Below are 23,787 nucleotides of genomic sequence, written 5' to 3'. Positions count from 1 at the left end.
AACTGTGTTTTCTTTCATGGCCACAGATCTGAACTACAAGAGTATTCATCTTTGTGGAAAATTTTGAGATATGCGTGCTATTTCATTACCATAAATAATTAAAAGCAAATAAGTAAACAGTTTGCTTTCAGATTAATGTGCTGCTGTAGCTGCAGAAATAGATGAAATCATTTAGGGCAAAATTTTGTAACAGCTGGATGAAGCGAGGCTGGGCTAGCCAAAGCTAGCACACAGTTTTGAAAGCTTGTTGGTGTTGCACGAAATCGACCTTAGTAACCATGCTGGACTGAGACTTCTCACTAGTGAAAGTTTGGGTTTTCCTCTAAAGAAAGAGAAGTGCCATGCGTCCCCATCGCATGAAGTTCTCAGAGATAACCACAGCCACAGGTGTGCTAGACACCTGCCTATAGGCACCCTTTGTCCATAGGTGCCAGGCTGGCTTTTAATCTGTGTTTCTGCTCATTTACAGATACCTAGAGAAAATTCTTGCCCTGCTGCGTTGTAGCAACACTGTTGACCTGCAGGATTCAGACTCTGACATAGAAGGATGTGAAAAGAGCAAGAAAGAATGCAGAGCACAAGGTCGTTTCTGAGAGTACCCCCAAACTCCAGCTGAAATTTCTGCTACTTCGTACACCACTGAGCACATGTCGTGAGGTTAGACTGGGGTAAGAGGAGGGAGTAGGAAAAAAGCCAGAATAGGAGCAAAGCAGAGGAAAAATACGAGGAGGTAAACCAGATAAGCAGGGGAGCAAGGGGCCAGGAGCCAAAGGATGCATACCTGCTGAAAGACAGTTGGGAACACCCAGCACAGAAACCAGGGAAGACTTCTCTCCTGCAAGGCTGACAGCTACAGTCCTTTGTGGCTATGTGGTAATACCACAAGACTGCATATCTGTAGAGCACAGTATCTGGTTTCACAGGTTTCCACAAGGATGGATGTCTTCGCAGACACCAACATGTGCTCCAGGTTCAGTAACAGCAGGAGCACGTTTGTCACTAAAGTTACTCAGGTTGAAAGCTTCCAACCCTAAAGCATCAGTGCCCTGTAGCTGCACCCACAACACCAGGAACTGGTTGAAGGCAGAAAAAATTCGAGAATCCATTACTGGAGTGCAGGTAAGGGAATGTGCTTCAGCATTTTAAGTGTGGGAATCAACACAAATCCATTTGTAAACACATTGCCTGTGTCCTGCATTTCCTCCCCTTGTCTCTGGTTCCACATGTACCCAGACAAGGCTGGACCCTGCTGCTGCCTCCACAGAAGGGCTCCTCAGACTGCTGAGCCAATGCTGCCACTCGAGAAGGAGTAAAGAGCTTGGCAACTTGAGTCAATCATCTAGAACTAAATATTCTGAAGGAGATGATGGGACTTTATGCTTTTATAATTAGCAAGAATGAAGTATAGTGCAAACAACACAGAGAGTCCTGGAGTCAAATTACTCCTTCCCATAACCTTGCTGCTCCTCTCAACCTTGGATTTTCTTTTACACTGGGTGATTTTTAGCAGCAGAGACGTAAGAAGGCTATTGTCCTCTGACACTGTGGTGGTAAGGATGCTTCTCTGGAAAACTGCAGCTTTGAACACTCTCCATCTGAGATGGTCTTAGAAGGGAGGTCCCACTCACCTTGAGGAAGCAAAAAACTACCTGTTCCCAATGCTTTCTCTTTAGAAACACTACGTTTTTACATTTTTCTAATGCAAAAACTGATGGGTGTGCCAAAGGCAGGGCTAGTATTCATATCCCATTTTGTGAAGGCACACAGCTGGCAGACACCAAGGGCTTCCTAATAGGATCTAGTCCTTCCTCTACCTCAACTGTCAGCCTATTTCAGTGTATTCTGTATTGAATGGCTTAGTGCCAGCCTGCACAAATGAAATCTCATATCTATTGCTAGTATCCAAATGGTCTCTTGTCATGAGGTAGGAAAACAATATTTAGATCTTTCTCTCTTTGGCATAGGAATTCTGGCACGTAGGCTCCTTCTGTCTCTCTTGCTCAGCCCTGGATATTACTGTGAGATTTTGTAATTGTTGGGGTTGGTTTCATATGTGGCACACTAAAACAGTAGCATCATCTGGGAGAAGGCAGAGGGCTAAGTAATTCTACCATTTTCAAAGGATGCTGTCAGCATTTGCTGTTTTATTCCAGCAGGATCTGAGACAGAGGTTAGCCCTCTCCTACCCTAGATGCAAGGAACCCATCCTTGCTACCTGTTCATCATCCATTTCCATACTCACAACCCTTTTGACATTGCTGAAGCACCTTGGCAATAATTATGTGCACGAGCATAGTAAAGTCACCCTGCAAAAAGCTTGAAGCCCCTAAGCCACCCTCTAAAATATGTGTTTTTCTACTCTACATGTTCCTTTCCAAACATTTCTCAACTGTTTTCATTAGCTATTGATTAGTACACTCAGTAGGTGAGTTCTTAATGGCCACACAATTAATGTGTATCAAAATTTCATCATATCTTGCTTATTTCTTATCATTATTATTAATAATTATCAATATATTAGTATTATACCATAATAGGTAACTGCAGTTATTAATCATTGAATGCAATTATTAATAGTCACATGTACAGCTTGGCCTTGAAAGTGGATTACCAACATCCCTTCCACTGACACAACCTTTTCAGCTGGGCCACAGAGTTCAAATAATTAAGTTAATTCAGGATTGCTTCTGTTCAATTTCCATGTTTAAAAACAGCCTTATAGTAATCCTTTGTTTATTTATGCCAAGAAAACCTTTTGGGCCCACATTTCCCCTGCTAGTATTTTTGCCAAGCTGAAAATCTTTTAGGGTGTTGGCACATTGAAATACCTAGCAACATTTCTTAATAGCTTTGACATTTCCAATGGTAAGGTGAATAACTCGAGTGTGTAGTTGGAGGGAGTGGGCTAGCCTACTGCAGTCCAGTCCCTGCTCTCAGTGCTATCATGCGTTTTTATCTAATGACTCATGTAAAAGTATTTCTTGTAGTATAGACCAGAAAACAAGAAACTCTCCACCTCCACTTAAGACGGAGTGTGAACTATTACAGTGTGAACTATTCAGGCTTGCACTCCCTTGCACGCTCTCTCTCCACCCCTATAAATTCTCCATTCTTTGCTGCACAGACTGACGAGATAAGAGAGATTCGGAGTACACTCATCCAAACATGGCCTATGGTTTAGCACTTTCCTCAGGAGAGACAGATGGGGAAAAAGCCCCTCCCTGTAGACAGAGCTGGACAAGAACCTTGTTCTCCTGCTACCCTGGTGAATGGTCTCATCTCAGGCAATAATGAAAAAGCTGGGTAATGCCACCACATCTGTATTTTCAACGATTCTGAAGATAAGCCAATCTGGCAAACCAGGTTCTCTTGCCATGCTTGTGTCCCTCTGCCTGCCTCTCAAATTGCTAAGATCTTGGAATCTGAACCTTCTCAGTATATCAACAAATGCAAAGGATTTTTGCAAGCACTTTAGGAACTCTGCAGACTGAAGTGAAGGTGCCTACAGGGTCAAATGGGTCTGTGTCTAGTTTTGGCCTAGAGTGCCTAATTCCTCTCTGCAGCAAAGACTCCCCGGTAGCTGGACCCCAATCCCCTCCTGCATTGATGATGTAGGAATATGAAAAGCTAAAATCTTGTGCAATTAGGAAAAAAACCCTCCAAGGCCTCAATGATCAGCATATATTCCTGCTTTCTGAAAGATGATACTTCAATTATTCCAGATGAAGCAGGCTAAAACTTAAAACAGGATCTTTCCCAGAAGAACAGAATAAAGGTACTACTAGATACACATACACACAGATCTTGCAAGAAGCTTTGTGCCTAGAATACTCTTAAAAATCTTCATATACCCACATTCAGAGAGGATAGCTAAGTGAATTGCATTGACTGCAGGAGAGAACAAGAGTCTGTTATCTGCACCTATGTTTTTACCCAAATATGTATTTAATACATACCTCTTAAAGTACTTTCTTTTCTGGGTTGGATTATTTTTGTATCATCATAAAAAGGAAGCAAGACTACATTCTTCTTGATGTGCAGGAGAAGCACAAGAATAAATTTAAGATTCAAAGGATGTCCAAATTTTACTATAATAGAAACACAGAACAAAAAAAAATTACTAAATGGAATGTAATAAGGCATTGTTAATAGAAAAAATGGCCACACTGAATAATAAAAATAAAATAAGAACTACCAGCTGTCCGTGCCAATAATCATCATCTTTGATGCTCACTGAATGAGACAAAAGCCCTCTAGGGACAACAAACACACAGCATTTAATTATGTAATAGGATGTAACCTAGTAAAAGGGAGTGGAAGGACTTACAAAAAGCACTGCAATAAAAGCCCTCCCTTGCCGATATTTGACAGCCTTCAGTAGCCTTTGACACTGTACACCAGCCAGCATGACTGCTGGGAAGAGCCACTGCTAGAACAAATCTGGAATGGTCCTGCAGGACACATCTACTGGGGTCCAGCACAAGGTCCGTGAAAGCTGTCCGTGCAGGCGACACCTCTGTGTGTCACATCTGCCACAGTATTTGCAAACTGAAGTGTGAAGTCAAGAATAATGTTTGGCAGCACAAATGAGAGCGTGAGCATGTCTTGGTGATGTGGCCTAGCCAAGTCTTACCACAAGCCAAAGATAAATTTCAAATGAATCATGTCTTATAACATTCAAACAGAGAATTGGGAGAAAACCAGTGATCTTAAAGCATGCTACACACCACTGATAAACTGCTGTACAAAATGAACAAAACTAACTTCTCTGAGAACAAGCTAGCCTGGGAAAACATGTAATCTATACCTGGATTTAAAGGGAATGGAAAAGGGGCTTTAGCTCATCCTTGACTGGTACCATGTTAACTGGCAATCCAGCCCTCAGCTTCCCTTGCTAAAAGGCAGTCAAGTACAGCAGTATTATTGTGTGTACCATAAGAAAAAATCATTCCAGACAAAAGATCACTTCAAGAATTTGAAAGTTTAGGTCTTAGCTCCAGCAATGAGACCCATATCTCCCCACAATTTGGAGGAGCTATTATCAGACCTTTCCCCATCCTTGGAGTCATGGCAAGGGAAAACATAAGCTTTTGGAAAACTGATACACTTATTCTTTCAAAGATGCTACACATTCTTGGCAATAAAGTCCTTCTTCACTGCCTGACTATCAAAGCACAAGAACACCTTAGCAAGTCAAGGAAGACTTGGATTGGGTACGCAGCATATAAAAGGACAAAGAAAATGGGCTACCAGGGCAGTAAAATTGTTATGCGTATCTCATATTTCACTTTTTCCTGGGATGACACAACGCTACTGAGGGATGCAAGGACCAGTGGTGTAGCATTGTATAGTTGCCCTGCAAATTGCTCTCATGGGTTGGCAGACTGGGAGTGCAGGTTAGACCTGTGCCTGGGAAGATGTTGCCTCTTTGGTGAGCTACAGTACTGCTTGAAATGGCTGTTTTTTCTTTGGGAGACAAATGTCACTGCTAGAACTTGGCCAAATTCACAAGAAAACCTTAAGCATTTTATCTTCCTAAAGAAGTCAGAGCTTTTACAAGGGGTGAAGCACATGGGCTCAGAAAGTGTGGGGAAAGGTGATTGTTAGAGGGCTGTGAGTAAAGACCTGAGTAGCACTAGAATAACTAGACAGGTATGCCTGCCAATAAAGGAGACAGAAACTTTGACATCACTACTTGGAATTAATAAGAGGAAGGCTCTATCAGCTTCTGGGCTGCAGCTAAATGCTGCAGCATTTAGCACACTTGAGTCTTCCTTAAATCAGTTTAGACCTCCTGATTGCTTACACTGCAGTCGCTACTGGGAAAATGGATCATCACCATGGAATAATGAAACATGGGGAGTTCCCACAAGGAACTCTTACTTGTTCTTCCTGTAAAGGGCCCTTTAAATATTTACCAGGCTAGCAGAAAAGAATAGGTCTAGCATATGCATCAAAAAAACACTATTGAGAGTACTCTCCCTGAAGTTATTCTGCAAAGACAGTATGGATTTTGTAGCCTTCCCTCCTTTACAAGTATATGCAACAGAAATTAAGCTAACAATACTAGTTATATTGACACAATCTATACCTGGGAGGATATTTCTGGCCTTATAAAATTATATTCTCCAAATAAGACTCAGGCAGTGAATCCGCTCAATAACTTAAGACTTTTCCCTAATGTCTCCATCGGCAAAATCTGGAACTGTACTTCACTCAGCAAGTTCAGTTGCAGTTCAGTGGGCACAGTCATGTCTAAGGATGCTAAACATATGGTCTCTCAGCTGTAGATCCCAAAAGTTTTTAATGAAGATGACATGCCTCAGCTGCCTCTAATCCTGGAGAATTTGATTGCTTTCTGAATGGCAGAATGTACCCAAAGCACTTCTGCCATGAAAAAATTAGGTTTATCTTATCTTCTAATATAGGATCTTACACAGTAAGCAAAATTATTGTTTGGGAAGTCACAGTCATTAGAAGTGTTGAAGTTATTTTCTCTACTTAATCATAACAACAGGTTTACTTCATCTGTTGGTCTCACAAACTTGCAGCATCTCACTGACCTACCCAACTTCCAAAGAGCAGAGGTGTCCTGCTGTCCTAACCTACAGATGACTCTGGGAAGACCTCATTTTGAACTGATCATTTTCATTATTTAGATTAAGGGCAACACAGCAAAGAAAGCTTTTCCAGACTCCCACAAGAAGACCAGCTCATCCCCTGTAAATCCCTGTATTAGCCCAGGTTACAAACAAAGATGAAAGACCAGACAAGGCAGCAAGGGGACATGCTTCCAGTTTCTGGCTTCTATCCAGGTACCCTTCCTTGACACCTGGATAAACCCAGCAAGGATTAAGTATGCTCAGCAGGGCCAGGAAACTAGCCTGTTCTGTGTTGCTGGTCTACCCCTTCAGCACTGTTTTGACTTAGTCACAATTATTTCAGTCTTTGTTAACCAGGCGTGGGTTGATTTGACTTGCTCAGCAACAAGTTTAAAAAACAAATAATCCAATTAATGAAAGAAGCAGAGTGTAAAAGTGTTTGGAAAGGGTTGGGAAAGCCAAGTGGAGAGCTGGCACGACACCCTGGTGGGACATCTCCCTCCAAACAAGGGTGCACAGAGACCCCTTGTTAGCTCAGTGGGGATAGCAGCATGGCTCTTCTTTGAACCCTGCAGGCCTCAGGACCGTGACACATCACTGGGGCTCAGCAAACCAACACAACAAAGCCCTGTATGCCATGCAGATATAAGGCTTGCATATAAATAAAATCCGGGACAAATACTAATATTTGCAACTGCTGCCCACTTCTGATCTACGACTTCTCAGCAAGGGCTTATATAAAAATTCCCTCTAGCTCATTACCCCAGCTTTCATCAGGCAGCAACAAAGAAATATCAGAAGTTATTTAAGAGTATATCTTTATCCCTGAAATGAGCGCTTGTGCTTCAGCTGAGGTGGGAGTGGGGAGTGGGAAGAGGAAGATTGAGTAGGAAGAGAGAGATTGAGGAGCTGTTCACAGTTATTCACATTGCAGCCATGGAATATATGTGTAGGGCTATTCATTCAAAATGTTGCCATTGATAATGGCATTCAGCTGCAAAAATCCCTAAATATCATTTAGAGAGAAACAACAACTCTGCCTGCCTGGAGTGATAAAAATTCAGGTCTTTGGTTCAAATTCCTTGTACGGATCGCTCCAGTCCTGACCCTCACTGTGTAAAACCTTGTGATTAAGAAGCTGTCTGACTGCAACAAACCCCACCATGGATACTTTCTTTCAGAAGGGGTCATCACAAACCTTATCCCTTCTGGAAGTGAGAGGAGCACATGGGCAGGACAGGGATGGTGAGGAGGGCAAGTGCTGGCATTTCTGCCAGCCCACTGGGGTCTGTGTGCCCAGAGTCGCTCTTGCATCACTCTATACATTCCTTGTATCCACATAACAGGGCCACCAGGTACACCCCCAGCACCTTCCTGCTGTCCCATTCCTCCAGCAGAACCCCAATTTTCCCCTATATCCCCCACTCTCCTAGCAGCAGCACCCCCCAGTCTCTCTCCTTTCCTTCCCAGTTAAACTCAACCTTACCAAAACATGGGATGCTCTACCTTCACAATGTGTATCATCTTTCAAGGAAGGTGTTTCCAGGACCTGGATCCACAAAAAAGAGGTTTATATGGGTGCAGCACCACCCAGGAGTTACAGGAACCCACGTATTCCCAACCCATACTGAGATTCCCCCATTACCACACAAGGCCATGCAACCTTGTTCTCCCCTTCACTAGTTGTCTCTCTCCTAGAAATTTTGCCTCCCTAAAGGCAAATGGGTCTCTACAAGAACAGTGGGCAAGGAGACCCTGGAGGGGGGCCAAGCCACCACCACTCAACTGGGAGAGAACAGTGTAAGCCCTTACATGGTGAGCCTGTGTTACAATCTGCTTAAATATTGCAGAAAGAACTTTCAGATTTAAATATTCCCTTGAGCAAAATTAAGACTCATACAAGTTATCTGTTGATACCAAAACTGTTTTTATTAATTGCTAAGAGATGCAAAGAGAAAGAGGAAAAAAAATAAGAAAAGGCTGGAAAATGCTTAAGATTACTTTTAGAAGCAGAGAAAAGATACCACCAAAAACTACCTTTCCATCGAGCTGATCTGTGGAGTGGGGGGGAAAGAGAGAAGCAGTTTTCTGCCTTTTTTTTCCTGTCTCTGCAGCTTTTCGATGTTATCTCTTTAGCTGCAGGGGGTCTTTTACAGTTTTAGTCCTCTGGAATGCAGTCAGGATGTGAGCTTCGCTGCTCACACCAGGCCATGTCCCAGGCCGTGCAGAGGTCCTGGTCCAGCCGCACCTCTCGGCCCTCAGAAATATGGTCAGGGTGGAGAACTCACGCAGGTGGCACGGTGGGTCTCAGTCCACTTCAATACGGCAGAGGTCCGGTCTCTGGTGACAGGCAGGCAGCATACAGTGGCAGAAGAAAAGGTGAGGGCAAGATGGGGGAGAGACTCTCAGCTGCTATAGCCAATTCTCTTTCCTACTCCTCTTTCCCTAGTTTTCCCAAATTTCTCCTCAACTTTTATAGCGTTCAAAGGAGGTTGTTTGTGGTTTCTTGGCACGTAGCCCTGTTCAGATGTTCGAAGAGATATGATAACCATGAACGATAACAGGATCCTTTGGCAAGAAATCTCCAGTGGGAAAATTCTAGTGAGAACTTCTGGTGGAAAACTGACACAGAATTTTTGGTAGGAAGTTTTTTGACAGGCAGAAACAATGGCAAAACATAATTTTTGGCATTTTTATGTTATCTGTCTGTTACAGTCTGTGCACAGGGGCACATGCAGAGGGGCTTTTCATGAACTCTGGCAAAAACCGGTGAAGAAAATATATTAATCCACCTAGTAAACATACTGGCAGTTCTGGCCCTGCTGTGTATTTGGACACTTCTGCTTGCCAGAGCAGCACTCTGATTTCTACATGTTGCCTCCAGAAACAACCTGCATTTTTAACAGTCTTCAGTGCCAAGAGCCAAAGCTGAAGGAGACAAGGATAAGGGCACCACAGAGGGGATGCATTCAGTTGCTGGGAGGCAGCCACGAACTCTCTACTGTGAAGTGGCTTTTACTGGCATCACCTACTTGCTCTGACACCTGATGCCCTACAGAGCGTAAACAGAAAACACATCGGGGAAAACAGTCAGGAAGAACAGACAGAAGACTGTTACTGGGTTTACATTTTCCAGGCCTGATTTGCAGTGAATAGTTGAGCTTTACTGCCAAGGTAAGAGGCACGGGGATCCAGGGGGTATTCTTGTTGAACTGAATCAACAGTGGCAATGATAGCACGTGGCTCACACTGGAAGTGGGCAGATGGGGAAAGCATGCTGAAAAAGGCATTTGTACTTTATGAGGGCTATGGTCCTCAACTGCAAATTTCAGCACTGAATCCACCACTGCTGAAACTTGATTAACAAAGAGCACTTTCCTAAACAGATGATTCTACTCCTCATACAAGGAGTTTATGCTGCTGAATTAGGTTTTACACGAGGTAGTAGAGCAACAAAATATATCCCACTTACCCTGTGAAGACTCAATCCCCACCTACACTGGATTCTAGATGAACAAAGTCCATATGCTGCACTTCCTACAGACCCAGTTCTGTTCAGTCACCATACACTTTTGCAGCAACTGCAAGTTCTGCCAAAAAAATGGTACCTAAAATTGATCTCCATTGTGGCAGCATCTTGATTTCTGAGAGCAGACGGGTGAGATACAAACATCACAGCCCACCTCCATAATGACACAGCTTTTAAAGCTGGTTACACCTCTTCAGATCCACAGGTCTGCAGATGCAATCAGGTCAAACTCCTCCTCACTAGCCACCCTTAGCATTTCCTGATCCCAAATGTGATGGAGGCTTTTCCAGTCCCTGCATTTACTGTTTACTTAATTTATGTTTCAACACAGCATTTGTGGCAACCTCTGTTCTAAATCTGGCATTGGGAATATGGGGCTTAGGACATATGGGTAGATTCAACTGCATGACAAAAATAATGAAGATTTCTTGATTCCTGTGATAGCTTGCTGTTGTATTTCAAGGGTAAGAACATCCTCCATCTGTTTTCTTTTTTTCCCTATAGAGATATATCTTGAAAGAATTAAATGAAAGCAATATCTGAGCACTGCTTCTTTCTGCTACAGACCAAGGTCTATAAACAAACCCACCCGACTTGTTGGTCCTAACTAGTACTGTCTGCGTGCCCACAGCTAATGCACTACACATTAAATTGCTCTCAGAGTATACAAACACTCCTTACAGATAGTAGTAACTTCTGAGTTCACTCAAACGCCTTATTTGACTCTCCTTCCAAGCCAAAGTTCACTTTTCTTTATGTCTTTTGATTATTAAAGAGGAAGGCAAGGTCGAAAGTTTCCAAAAGTGACTGCCCAGAATTTTAAGAAACCCCCAACAATTAAAATCCATGACACTTACAATGGTCACTGTTCAATTGGAAAGACTTCAGCTGCCCACGTATCAGTCACAGAAAAGTGTCTCTTTGCCATTCCCCACTATTAATCCTCCTTCTCTGAGCCTGCCCAGTTGAGATAGCAGGCTCCCAGGCCCCCATTCTCCCCCTGTATGCTGCAGGAAATCCAGGGCAAAGAATTTACCAGCTTTTACTTGAATATTGCATCCTGGCAAAACTAAAAAGATTTTGTCATTTTTGTATTGTTTGCTCTATGGGATAAACAAATGAACTGGTGACTTGGGACATACTAACAGAGCCCTGCTTCTCTGCAGTCTCAGGAAACATGGCCATTGCCATCTTTGCTGAGAAACACCCAGTGGTTCAAATTTACACAGCGCATGTTTGGTATCCATCCATTTAAGCCAAGCATGCCAACATTATGCATTCATTTGGCCCATGAGGTCTCCTCATTCATAAAGAGAAAAAACAGAGGCCTGGCTACCCAATTGCACTAATTATTTAAAGAAGTTTCTGATGCTGGCAAGGGCTACAGCATACATAATTCAGCCTCCCTACCTTTTTCAAACACTAGACAAACACGTCAGTGTATTTTATATAAGCCCTACAGGACATTGGTTATTTTATTTACCTGAAGTCAATTTTGATATTAGTGCTTTAAGCAGCTAAAGCCAAACAATGTTAACCCCCTAGTAGCCTTGCCATTCTAATTATATTTTCAATTTCCTACTGTATTCTCTCCATGGCTTGTTTTCTTCAGTAATAAATAGTTTTCAAGCACAATTTACCTGAAGAGTAATAACGCAAAAGTCAAGATTTTATTTCATGGAGTTTGAGAAACGTAGAAGAACTGCAGAATTTGAACTCCACTGACACTTGTTAGGAGTTAACACTAACATGTGTGACAGCTCTGTCTTTGAACAGAGCCAGCACTGTCAAGCTGTGCGTGATATCTTAGGGTGTTGTAAGATTCTGCTCTCTGATTTCTGTGGTAGTATTTGGCTGAAAAGGCTTGAGGGTAATTGTTTGAGAGCAGAAAACTTGTTCCTTTCTGTTTAAGCACCTGAATGGGATTAGATGTGACATAGCTATGTGTCATCTTGCAGAAATCATTTTTCTCTGTTTTCTGTCCTTGTATGCAGAGTCAGGACTGACTTAGTAAGCCTACAGTGGTCAGCTCAGAAGATACATTCAACAGCTTCTATGTAATGATCACAGGCCAGTTAGCTCAGTCCTGGGTCACTTTGATTCCTTATATATTCTCTACTTATAACCTGGAGAGCAAATGATTTAATAGTTTTAGAAGTGTGGCCACAGCCCCACACCAGAAGAGTAGTGTGCACCTTGGGTCTCACAAGTGGGACAAAGTGTGTGAGAGAATCTGTACTTTCCCACTAAAAATTTTCCAGATAAAGTCTGGATTCCTCTAAAAATTGTGCAGGCATATCTTGTTCTATAACATGGATGAACATGATTTTTTTTGCCTATGCCTACACCAGCAGAGTCAGAAGTTCCTCCTGAGTGTTGGGGAGATGAGAATGATGGGTTGGGCTGCAGTAAGCACCTGCTCCACAGGATCTATATACCTGTCATCACTTTGCACTTGTGGAAGAAATTTATGGCCTTTGAAGTCACCATCTTATGCTCTGACTTAGATTTTGACCTACTGTGTGAACCTATTACATAGTAAAAAAGTTTGACCTGTTCATGTAAATCACTATGGAAAGATCATCAATGAACAAAAAATTATGGACTAAGACAGTAATGAACTTGGACTGAATTTGGACATGTAAGTGCAAAACTACAGCTGTCTCTGATGGTGGCCTCACAGTTGCCTCACCTCAGCTCTGGGGTCATACCAGTTTATGAGCATCAAACCCAGAATATGTGAGTTTATTTGCATTTCCAAATAGGTGAGGTTTCCCTTATTTCATTTATCTATGCATCACTGCATGCAGAGGGGGAGGAACAAGAGGGATCTTACATTTTTGTGTTGGCTGAAGCATGTAACCACTAGTTTTATTATAAACAAAAGTTTTTTTAAAAAGTCAGATTTGTAATGAGGATTAGACTAAATGCAGTGAGGTTCCCTACAGTGAAGTCAGAGTTTCAGTTGTTACTCACCAAGGCCTTTACCCAGCTTTTTCGAAAAGCAATGCTTTTTTCAAACAAACACTGTGTGCCTTGAAAAATCTGCATGACAGATTATCTCGAATATTTATTTAAGAGTCTGTGACTAAGGTCCATCAGTAAGTATCTGGTCTTCCAGGTCTGTTGCTACCTCTGTTTAAAAACAGTGAACTTCCTTACTGAGTCTTGGCTAGATTATCTCCTCTGTCAATGCTAACATTGCTTACACACATCATCTCTCTCTTTCTGCTGTTTTATCTTCCAGAGTGCAGATAATGTCTGAGTAGATCATAATTCAATGTGGTCACTAAATTTTCCTCAAAAATTAAGAACCTTCTCAAACTCTCTTTGAAGCCAAAGTATTTCTTCTCTCTGGTCTTGTTCTTTGGCTACTTCATTACAACTTTCAGGGAACAGGTTAGACATCTGCATTCTATTTCTTTCAGACGTCTTTTCAATGGATCATGCTAAATCCTTCTTTAACTTACAAGCAAATGAAAATACAGTATAGTAAAACTTAAGAACTATTACCACAAACAGCACTAACAGCAGAAAACAGACTAGAAGCAATGGTGGGAGACATGAATACCTACAGATACAGAGCATTTGTCCCTCCCCTAGACCACCGTGTTCAATACCTATTGTCTTCACAGTAGTGACTTCCTGACTGCATGGTCACCTCTTTTGCAAATAAATCTTTCCCTGTGGCAAGTCCCAGCAGCAAAATGGAGCCATTCAATGTGGTCCACCTCTTGCTCCTGCACTTTGTGTTGCCAGCTCTTGGGTGGCTGGAAATGGTTTTCTGTCAGGAAAGAGCACAGGCAACAGCATTCAGAAATGTTGTGATAAAAAGAGACAGCTAGTGCCCTCCTCAGTGTTTTGTTTTGATACTGGCCAGCTCTCCGTTACAAATGACAATGAGAAGCTGAATACCCTGAATAATAACAAACTAGACAGCTTTTCTTATTCTGCCCACTCAGTGTTTCTGCTCCACAGTTCCCGGGATGCTCATTTCCAGGATGCCAGGTTAGCTCGCAGGGAGCACTGTAGAAATGTGCCAGCCCACTGGCAGCATCTTTGACCCCGAGCCACGAGCAGAGTCAGCCAGGCTGGGAGAGGGCAGGTGGGTGCAGCATGGACCATTGCTGCGTTTTCCTTTTGCCCCTGAATTATCTGAAGAATTAAACCTCACAAAGCCTTATGAAAAGGGCAATGCTATTTTTAAAGTGTTAACCGGAATTAATATGACTTTCAGGTTTGGGTTTTCTGGGTTTTCAGTAGATATTCTAGGTAGATCTACTAAAAGATTTGCTTACCGAAGAGGCTTCCTGCCAGTCCAATGCATTCTGACTCACAAGGAATTACCATGGCAAGCCTGAACTTCTGTATTAGGAGAATCAAACTAATTTATGGATCATTATATCTTACTAAACAGTTGGAACTTCCTGATAAACTTTTGATATTGTATTGTTTATTAATACGCTGAGCTGTTACATAGTTTCCGTAAGTACTGGAGTAGAGACTTACAAATAGCAGGTAATCACTTTCATTTAAAGCCAGGTAATCACTTTCCTTTAAACTAAATACATTTAGGGGATTATTACATCATGAACTACATGTCTTTCTAAAGTGTATTTTGAACTCAATCTCCTCTATTTGTACTAGATATTTTTTTCACCAGTGATCTTAGATAAAACAGTGTATGTTCTCTCATTTATGTTATCTATACACTTCTGAATACCTAGATGTAATTACAAGTTACAGTTTGCATTCCAGCATCCTGGAATGTGATAGCAGCACTTTCTGTGATCATCTTGTAAATGCTGTGATTTTGATTCTCTCAATGAATTTTCATTCTGAAAGTTATCCAATTATTTTAGGAGATTTGTGTGGACATTTAAAGAATTTAGTAATTTTGTATATCTCATTTGGCCATGTCAAACTTTATGGGTGCCAGTTAGTAGCCTTAGAAAGCATTTTATAAAATTCTCACACCCAACTGGAGAAAGAACCCTCATACCATACTTCTCTGTGCCCAGACTCACAGACTTGCTGCGTCACTAATCCTCTGACTTCAGGGAAACTGCTGAGGGAATACAATGCTATTCACATTAGTAAAGGTAAAACAGTCTGTCTCTTCAAAAGATATTTTTCTCTTTAAACTTGATCTGCACCTAACTAATCTGGTAGTTACAACCTTTAGAGCTGTGTGGTTTACTCTCATCTACTAGTTTTTGTCCTTTCACTAGGATGGTGAACCGAACAGGAAGACAAAAAGATTCAGCCAAAACATCAGTCGAGCAAAGCTTCACTTCCCAAAAGAGAAAAACTTGAGAAATCTGACAGGCTAGTGCAAAAGGAGCATAGAAATCCCTACCAAAAATATGTGGGAGGGAACATATATTTAAAATAGGACTGCCTAATTCGGCTGCTAAATCAGTGTAAGGAGCTCTGTAGTCTGTGTGTGCGGGAGGGAGAGGGAAAGACAGAGGGAGGGAGAGACAGAGAGGGAGAGAGGAGCAGAGAGAGGGAGGGGAAGAGAGAGAGAGAGAGCAATGTGCCTTTCACAGAGCTGGGAGCTTGATGGGAATGTTTGATTAGCTCCTCTCTGAAAGAAAAAAGGTGTCCAGGCCTCCCTCTGCTGCCTGCTTCTCCTTCTGTAGAATAATGTTGGCTGGAGTTTGGGGTACAGAAAAGCTTGGAAAAAATAGCACTTTCATACTGTGTGGAGAAAAGGAATAAAAAGTTGCACACCTCAAGCAAGGTAATTCTCATGTAATTTCTCTGCTATATTTATTTAGAGGGTAGAGGGGGAAGTTGGTTTTTTTGCCTGTTGATAATAGTTAAATATTTTCACTGCTGAGAAACTGCAGGGACATGATGTTTTATTTAGCATTCCAGCTGTGTGCTTAGGATCAAAGACTTAAGAAGATGAAGACACAAATGTAGAATGAAACTGTACTTTACATTATATATACTTCATAAAGTATTTATAAAAGCATTAAGCTCCTACTGTTAGAGTGGACACATATACTTGCTGCCTGAACAGCAAGGGCTTAACTGTGTGCTAAGGAATGATGTATATAAGCCACAAACCAATAGACATTTATATGCCTTCTGTTCAAATAGTGTGTGATAGGCAGTGCAACTTGTTCCTAAATTTAAAACGGTTTTGCTTTCAGTACTTTTTCTTTGTCTCTTTGATAAATGGGAAGGTGCGTGTTGTATCATTAATTAACACTACCTGACACTGGGGAACACTCGTCTCCAAGGTACAGGATGGTACTATTCCAGTGATGTGTATTTCTATGATGTGAACTCCCTTGCTAGATGGATAGATACAGATGTATGAACAGTACAGTAGCCTAGACACATCCTTTTGTGCTGAGTGCTTGTTTTGCTGGTGAGGCTCCAAAAATGAATAGCATTGTCAAGCCTGCCAGAGCCATTCAGCTCTCTGTGGAGAGATTAGAGTCTTGATAAGTCTCTTCAAAATGTGATTTCTCTCAGACTAGTACAAACATGAACCAAATGCCCCAAGCAAACTTTCAACTCTAGTTAATATTTTGTTCCTAGAGTTTATGGGAACTACGCCACATTTAGAGCAAAAAGCAGAATTACAGATTACAGAGGCAGGTCCTCCATGGAACACACTTCTTTTTCTCTAACCTCTCCAAAATTTAAACAAAACACCATAATGAGAAAGCCCACACAGAGAAAAAGTAGTTCAGATGGCTTTTAAAATACATGTTATTGAGATTAGCCATGAAGTCTTCCAAGTTTATAGTTTGCATTTTACTATATACATCCCAAAGTTAAAAACATCTTGCATTTGACTACACTCAAAGAAAATCTATGTTTTTCTGTATCTGTAGTATCATGTTCTTCTGGGTTTACTGAGTTCATCACTTGAATGACAGTCATGACTGTGAGACTGATCTCTTTCAGAGATGTAAAGAGAGCTCTAGCAAAAATAATTGCATTACACACACCCACACATTAATTTTCAAATATTAAATTAGTATCTATATTAAACAGACTTATTTTGTTTGCATGTTTTATCTAATCCTTTGAGTTGCTGAAGTGATTCTCACTGGAATGACAGAAAAGCCTTGCCATCTTTCAGCTATTCAAGCCAGAAAAATATTTTTTTTAAAAAGAAACTTTTACTGTCCTGCCAAAATAATTGAATATTGCCTTGTGTTTCCACCTCTAGAAGTATTGTTATGTTCTTAATTTGCTCTTAACTTGTTCTTACCTTTACTTTATGTGAGACACTTCTTTTCCTAGTGGTATTATTACAAATGACTCACCACTGGCTGGTCAAACCAAGTAGTTTTACTAGCTATACCAGCTTTCCTCACACTTGGAATGCATGAAAGATATCCTATGTGGATTTTCTTGTGTCCTACTAAAGCCTTTTCTTTAGAGGAGACATGAACAAGGTGTACCTTCTTCACCCAGCTACTTACTTCCACAGAAATAGAGGGAAATTAATTTTTACACTCCTTTTTGTCAAAATTAATTGGAGTATTCTAAAAGGGGACTGCCTGAGCCACAGTATGAACACAGAAGCTAGGGAAACAGGGTAATTACTTCATGTGAAACATCAGAATTATTTATTATTTCTGGCCATTGCTTTTTAGGAAACATTGTTAAAAATAAACCTGAAGTTTATGTAACAATGGCAGAAAAAAACTCGACTGTATCTGGTCTGCCTGGAAAATTTGAACGTTTTCCTTTCCAGGTCTGAATCACAAAAAAAGCTCTAGTCAGAAAATACTGCCCAGTAGCTTTTCATATTAACCTAAGGCTCAGAATATACATGTTCAAGTCTCCTGTTTTACCAAAAGTCTTCTAAATCACAGAATCATAGAAAGGTTTGGGTTGGAAGGAACCTCAAAGACCACCTAGTTCCAGCGCCCCTGCCATGAGCAGAGACAGCTTCCACCAGACCAGGTTACTCAAAGACCCATCCAATCTGGCCTTGAACACCTCCAGGGATGTGGCATCCACAGTTTCTCTGGGCAACCTTTTCTGGTGCCTCATCACCCTCATGGTGAAGAATTTCTTCCTAATATCTAGTCTAAACCTAGTAATCTTTCAGTTTAAATTATATACCTAAGTCATTTAAAGCACCTGGATGAAATGAGGAAGAAAAAGTGATAGCTCAATTTACTATCTGCAGCTGTGACTGTATTCCTGAGAAAAAAAGGTCTGGCACTCAGAGGCATGAACTCCCCATACAGTGGTACTGGCATGAGTAGGTGCCAGAGCAATGAGGAATGTGTTGGCCCATTGCAATTGGTTGGGATGGCATTGTCTTTTCTGGATGGGTGGTGAAAAGTAACAGTCTGGGATTTCCTGATGGTCCTGGGGGATATTCTCACCCCCTGAAGTTCTGCGTACACCAGGACTTCTCTGGCATACGACAGCATAAACTGAGTTTAGACCTTCCATTCAGGGCTCAGGAAGTGGACGCTGAACATAGTCCTTCCTTCTGAAAGCCTATCATCATACAGGTCTCATTGATCTGTGTTGGAAAACAGAAACACAGAACAAAACAAAAATAAACGCAAAACTGAAGCTTTGGGGCTTTTTTTTTTTTAGTAAAAAAAGAAAAATAATAGTCATAGCATGTATTCTACATAAGGCCAGGGAGGATGCAGCTACAGCCCTCTGCACCTTTCTCCCGTGGAGCAGTTTTTAAGTCCGGAGTAGGAGAGAGAAATAGGTGCTTAACACCTACTTAGAGCACTTCAATTCCTCTTTTGAACTTGCCGGGGCACAAGGAGCCCTCTTGTCCCAGCGCTGCCTGGGGAGCCTGTGCTAGAGCTCAGCCTGGACCTGGGACAATGCAGCCCCTGTTCTGGGCTCGGCTGTCGCACAGAGACTATAATTATCTCTCTTCTAATGACCAGCCAGGCAAGATAACAGTTTTCATGCTATGTTTAGAAAACAATGTCTTACTACAAATTGACGGTTCATTCGCCTGTAAAAGAGCCTCTCTAACAGTCCTAGAGCAGCTGCCACTCTTTTGCATCCCAGTTCCTTTTTTGCTGCACGTTTCCCGCTTGGAAAACCTGAGCAAATGCTGCGCAGGCAGCAAAGCTTCCCACTGCCACACAAGAGGCTCAGAGAGGTGCACAAATGCCCAGAAAATCTGTAGCTGTTTAGGTTGTATTTCTACTAGTAAAATAAACTCTGACTGTCTGTCTTGCAACAGCCTGCATCGCCTCTGTGAACTCTTTAAACCCTAACCCGAAGGGGACGCAGGCACTGCTGTGAGTGTGACCGCAGGGCAGCAGTAAGACTGTCTTGTACTGACTCCTGATAAGGCCCTGTGGAAAGCAGGATGATGCAAAAAGTGGGATGTGAAGGGACTTGTTGCAGATAAAACAGGAGCATGTATTACTGATGGGCTTTTTCTTCCAGTGGCCCACAGCAGCATAGTCAGGATCTACTGAAATGATGTAGGCTCCAAAGGCATCTATGGGGTAGGTGTACTGGCCAGCTGAGATTGCAGGCTGTGTGGGTATAGTGCCCCTTGCAAACACTGGGAGGTAACAGAACTGGACAATCCTGACAGCATGGCACTCTTGGGCTAGCTACACAAGTATTTGCTCTGGCCTCTGCAAACATTTTGCACCAAACTCTGTGCTGGGGCAGCTGTACATTTAGTGGTGTCTGAGGGCTGCTCCCACATCCTCTGACAGTGCTCTGCCAACAGAGAGCAGAGCCTGCTCCCTCTTTCTGCAGCTGGCTCACCCTCACTTCTCTTGCCATCTTCTCTGCTCTCCTCTGCAGCAGGATGTGGCTGGGTTGCCTTGGGCTGTCTTTCCTCTTTGGGTTCATTTTTCAGTGACTGAGGCCTGGAAGAAAAATAGAAAATGTTGATCAGAAAGAAAATTTCCCAATGGCTTGGAAGAATAAATATGTCTCATGAAAATGCATTTTAACTTAGGAAAAAAAATCATCTGTAGCTTTCTCTTTCCCTTTTAAAGCAGAACACCTGAATCTATAGCTCATATCCCAAACTGGAAACACATTTGCATTTAGAAGAGTATTTATAATCATCTCTGGTTCATTCAAATCATCTAGGTTTAAGCAGTTCTGAACCTGACAAGTATTGCTGTCATGGCTGAACTGTCTTTCTAGCACCCTTTAAGTCCATCCCACCTCTGCTTTATCCCCAGAACTTCAGAGTGCATTAAGAGGTCAGCGACATATTAAGAACATGATCTGTGTCAGTTATCCTTAACATGTCTCATTCTACAGGACATCCCATAGACATAGATATAAAAAATATTTTCAAGATGAACTTGCATGTGCAAACTGTTTTTAGGCCTGTCACCTTATAAAATATCTTTGTAAATGTAAACAGCAGCCAACAGTCTTTCAGCTGGCAGCTTGATTCATATAAAAAAAAAGCACATAATTGCCAAGTGTCAGTTATACATCTGTCAAAATTTTATGAAAATTCTGAATTTTCTTGTGTAGCTTCATGCAGTCCTTTAATGTCCCCACCAGGATGAGCTGGGGATTTCCAGCACCTCCAGGCTTATACATAAAACTGTGGAATTTTTTACCTCTCAAAAATCACTTGTTTACAGGGAAGCTTGGACACGGCCACCTCTGTGCCTCTCAATCTCCCTGCCAGGTCACTTTAGGGATTCAGAAGGCCCCATTCTTTTTTATTTTCCCCAAATATGTCGTTTACCCTTCAGTCCATAGAACAAGGGCGAGACACAGAGGAAAGCTGGCAGCAGTGCTGTGTATCCTGGCCCTCATCAACTTCAGTGAGTCAGAGTTAGGAAAGGGTAATGGCTCCATGACTACAAGGGCTATTTTCACAGCTGCCAGCCATCTGAGGATGATGGGAGTCCTTTCTGCTCACCTTGGTGGGAGCGCATCTTTCTCGCCTCTCTTGCAATACTTCTGTAGCTCTTGAGAATTCTGTTCTCCTGGGCTTGGTTGAAGAAGTTTTTGGACAGGAAGCATATGAAGAAAGAGATTGTTTGGAAATAAGGCTACGTGGGAAGGAGAGGAGTGTCCAGATGAGGGAGGTGAGAGATTAGAGAAGTTTAGAGTAGTTCCAATGGAACAACCTGGTACAAATAGTACAAGGTCAAATATTGGCATCACATAAGTCAGACAAGTCTTCTTTCACCCTGCTTTGGAAAGACCCTTTCCACCAAACTGCATCTCAAAATACATGGTAATTTGAGATTTAAATTCTCAGTCTTCTGTGGTTTATATCTTCTATTCTCACCGGTGAAATCTGTGCGTAGAAAGAAATATGTAGGTTAGGCAATAACTAGATTTGAAGTAGAAGCTCACAGGGCAATGTCCTAAAGCCTAAGTTCAGAACAAAATTCTTGAGCATGGAAGTGGATTATAAAATACTGAGGTCTGCAGGCTTGGTTTGTTTAAAAAACAAAAGACCTCAAATTACAAGTTCCTTCTCCCAGTCCACGTGATTTTTATTTTTGATCTTGAGCTCTCAGAAACAGAATCCTGTGATTCCTGTCTATGCAAAATCAGCAGGTTTAAAAGGATTCTAATATGCAAAATTGGTAAATCAGTGTCAGGCTGGTCCTGAGACACATTTCTCAGCAGTTTCTGGCTGTACCTACTCTGTCACAGTATTCAGGACTGGGCTCTGGAGGCCACTTTCTTTCCACCACCTTCTCTAGCTCTCCATTTCCCCTCCAGGGCACTCAGATACTGAGGGATGTAGTTTTGGAAGCATAGCCATCCCTCATGTTGTCTGCATGACCCATATGGTAGAGAGACCACTCCCGCGCTGTCAAGGGCTGCCTACACACGTGCCATAAGGCTGCACAGCTTGGCCCACACCATGTCATGTCTCTCACCAGCCCCTCCACCAATAGCATGTCTTCATAAACCAGCACTACCCATAATAGCCTCATTTATAATGCTGGCACTCATGCAAATTCATAGCTCACTTTCATCCCAAGAGCAGCATGGAGTCCTGAAGTGTCTTCTTCAGTCATTAAAAAATGGAAACAGTATATGTAGGTCCACAGTTTCCAAATGGCTCCCCAGAAGAGCCACGCCTGGCAGACCTCAGCTTAAATGTGCCTGTTGGGTTGAAGACAGACAGTGGACCAGCACCAACTGTGAGGGATACGATTGAAACAGCCTGTAGCAAAGCCAAGGCAGCCATGACCACTAGCTCGGGAGGCCAGCCTGCCACAGGAAAAAAATGTAAGGCTCCATCCACCCCACAGCTTTTCACCTTGAAACCTTGAGGAGCAGGACTCACTTCCCAGCAGGACCCAGGAGCAGGAGACAGGAGAGACTTCTAAATCCAAAGATCTCCCTGGAGATGACAGCAGAGAAGCATCCAGTTTATCTGCAGAAGTATTGGTAGACTCTACCCAAAGACTAGACTAGACTAGATTAAAGATTAGCCTTTGACACTCTCTGTAAGGAATATGAGAAAGCGCAGTGTTAGTGAGTGGCCTTAGGAGCCCCTCATGGCTCAGACCAGCAGGATGTGAATGTCACCTCCAGTAGGAGATCCAGACATGCTTTTTGCACCCGGCTACCACAACAACTCATGCTTATCCACTCAGCATCCAGGTGGCAGCACCTCTATATCCCATGCCTAAGGAAGAAGGGAGCCTGGGCTCCACCTGCAGGGCATGTAGCAGTGTGGCCATGCGCAATGTCCTGGGATGTGGGGTCGGGAATCTTGGCTTTCAGCAGCTGACCCTGCAAGGAGGCAAAGGATTTGGAGGTCCCAGCAAAGCAGCATTAGAAATAGACTGAGAGGCATAAGGTGGTTTGGGGTTGTTTTCTGATTTGCCTCTTGTAGTAAACCTCTCTTATGGGTTAGTTTTCTCCAAACTAAAGGTAACAGAGAGTTATCTATCTGAGAGGGCTGGAAAGAAATATTCTGAAGTAGGAATAATGCAGTTAGTCAGGAAGAAATAACATTTTTTGAAAAGTACAAAATATATAAGGGAAAATGTTAAGCAGTGCAAGGAGAACGAGACTATCATTTTTAAGAGATCTGTAATGCAAAACTGAAACTACTTTCTAACTTTGTTTTACTGGTTTCCAGTAAAATCCAGAAGCAGATTTTAGCTTATCTTTTCAAAATGCTTACTACAGCATTCCCAAGCTTCTTGATTTGCTGAAGACATTTTGCAAAAGACGCTTCCTTGATCAAGTTGTCATTACTAGGCATAAATGCCTTACTTCAAACTAGTACCACATGCCAGGGTGGGTTTTTTTTAATTACATATATTTTCTGAATCCTTATCTAACCAGTCCATGGCTTTGGCGTAGTCACACAGACTGCAGAGATACTAAATTGATAAAGGTTTTCTATGAGCTGTGGTATAAATTTACTAGCATGCTTAAGAATGAGTTTTGGTTTTGACCCACTCATATAACTCACTTTTGTAGTAAAGGGATATGTGTAGCTTTAATAAGCAGAGAGTAAACATCCTAAAGTTTCTCTAAATTTCTGCTTATAAGTTTCTACCAACAGAAAAGAAAAAAGCTCTCAAGTTTTGTTTGAACATGCTACAGAAATTCCAAAAACCATCCCCAAGGTGATGTGTAGTTTTTTCAGTGCCTTTAACGCAAATTCTTCACTTTTAGACTAAATATGTACCTTCAGGGGAATTCTTGCACACT

At 42.0% G+C, this 23,787-nt stretch overlaps 1 protein-coding gene across 1 annotated transcript in view; it reads left to right on the top strand.

The window, feature by feature from the left end:
* The first annotated feature begins 15,707 nt into the window (after nt 1–15,707).
* Nucleotides 15,708–23,787, top strand: part of VIT (vitrin) — a 48,917-nt gene continuing 40,837 nt past the window's right edge. Inside the window, exon 1 of the mRNA XM_018085392.3 lies at nt 15,708–15,877. The gene's annotated coding sequence lies outside the window, so the exon portion shown is untranslated. The remainder of the gene's footprint in view (nt 15,878–23,787) is intronic.

The sequence above is a fragment of the Manacus vitellinus genome, unplaced genomic scaffold (assembly GCF_001715985.3).
Source record: "Manacus vitellinus isolate BGI_N305 unplaced genomic scaffold, ASM171598v3 scaffold_8_pilon, whole genome shotgun sequence".
In the NCBI taxonomy this organism is placed as follows: Eukaryota; Metazoa; Chordata; class Aves; order Passeriformes; family Pipridae; genus Manacus; species Manacus vitellinus.
The sequence above is the reverse complement of the archived record's forward strand: the minus strand, read 5'-3'. Positions and strand labels throughout refer to the sequence as shown.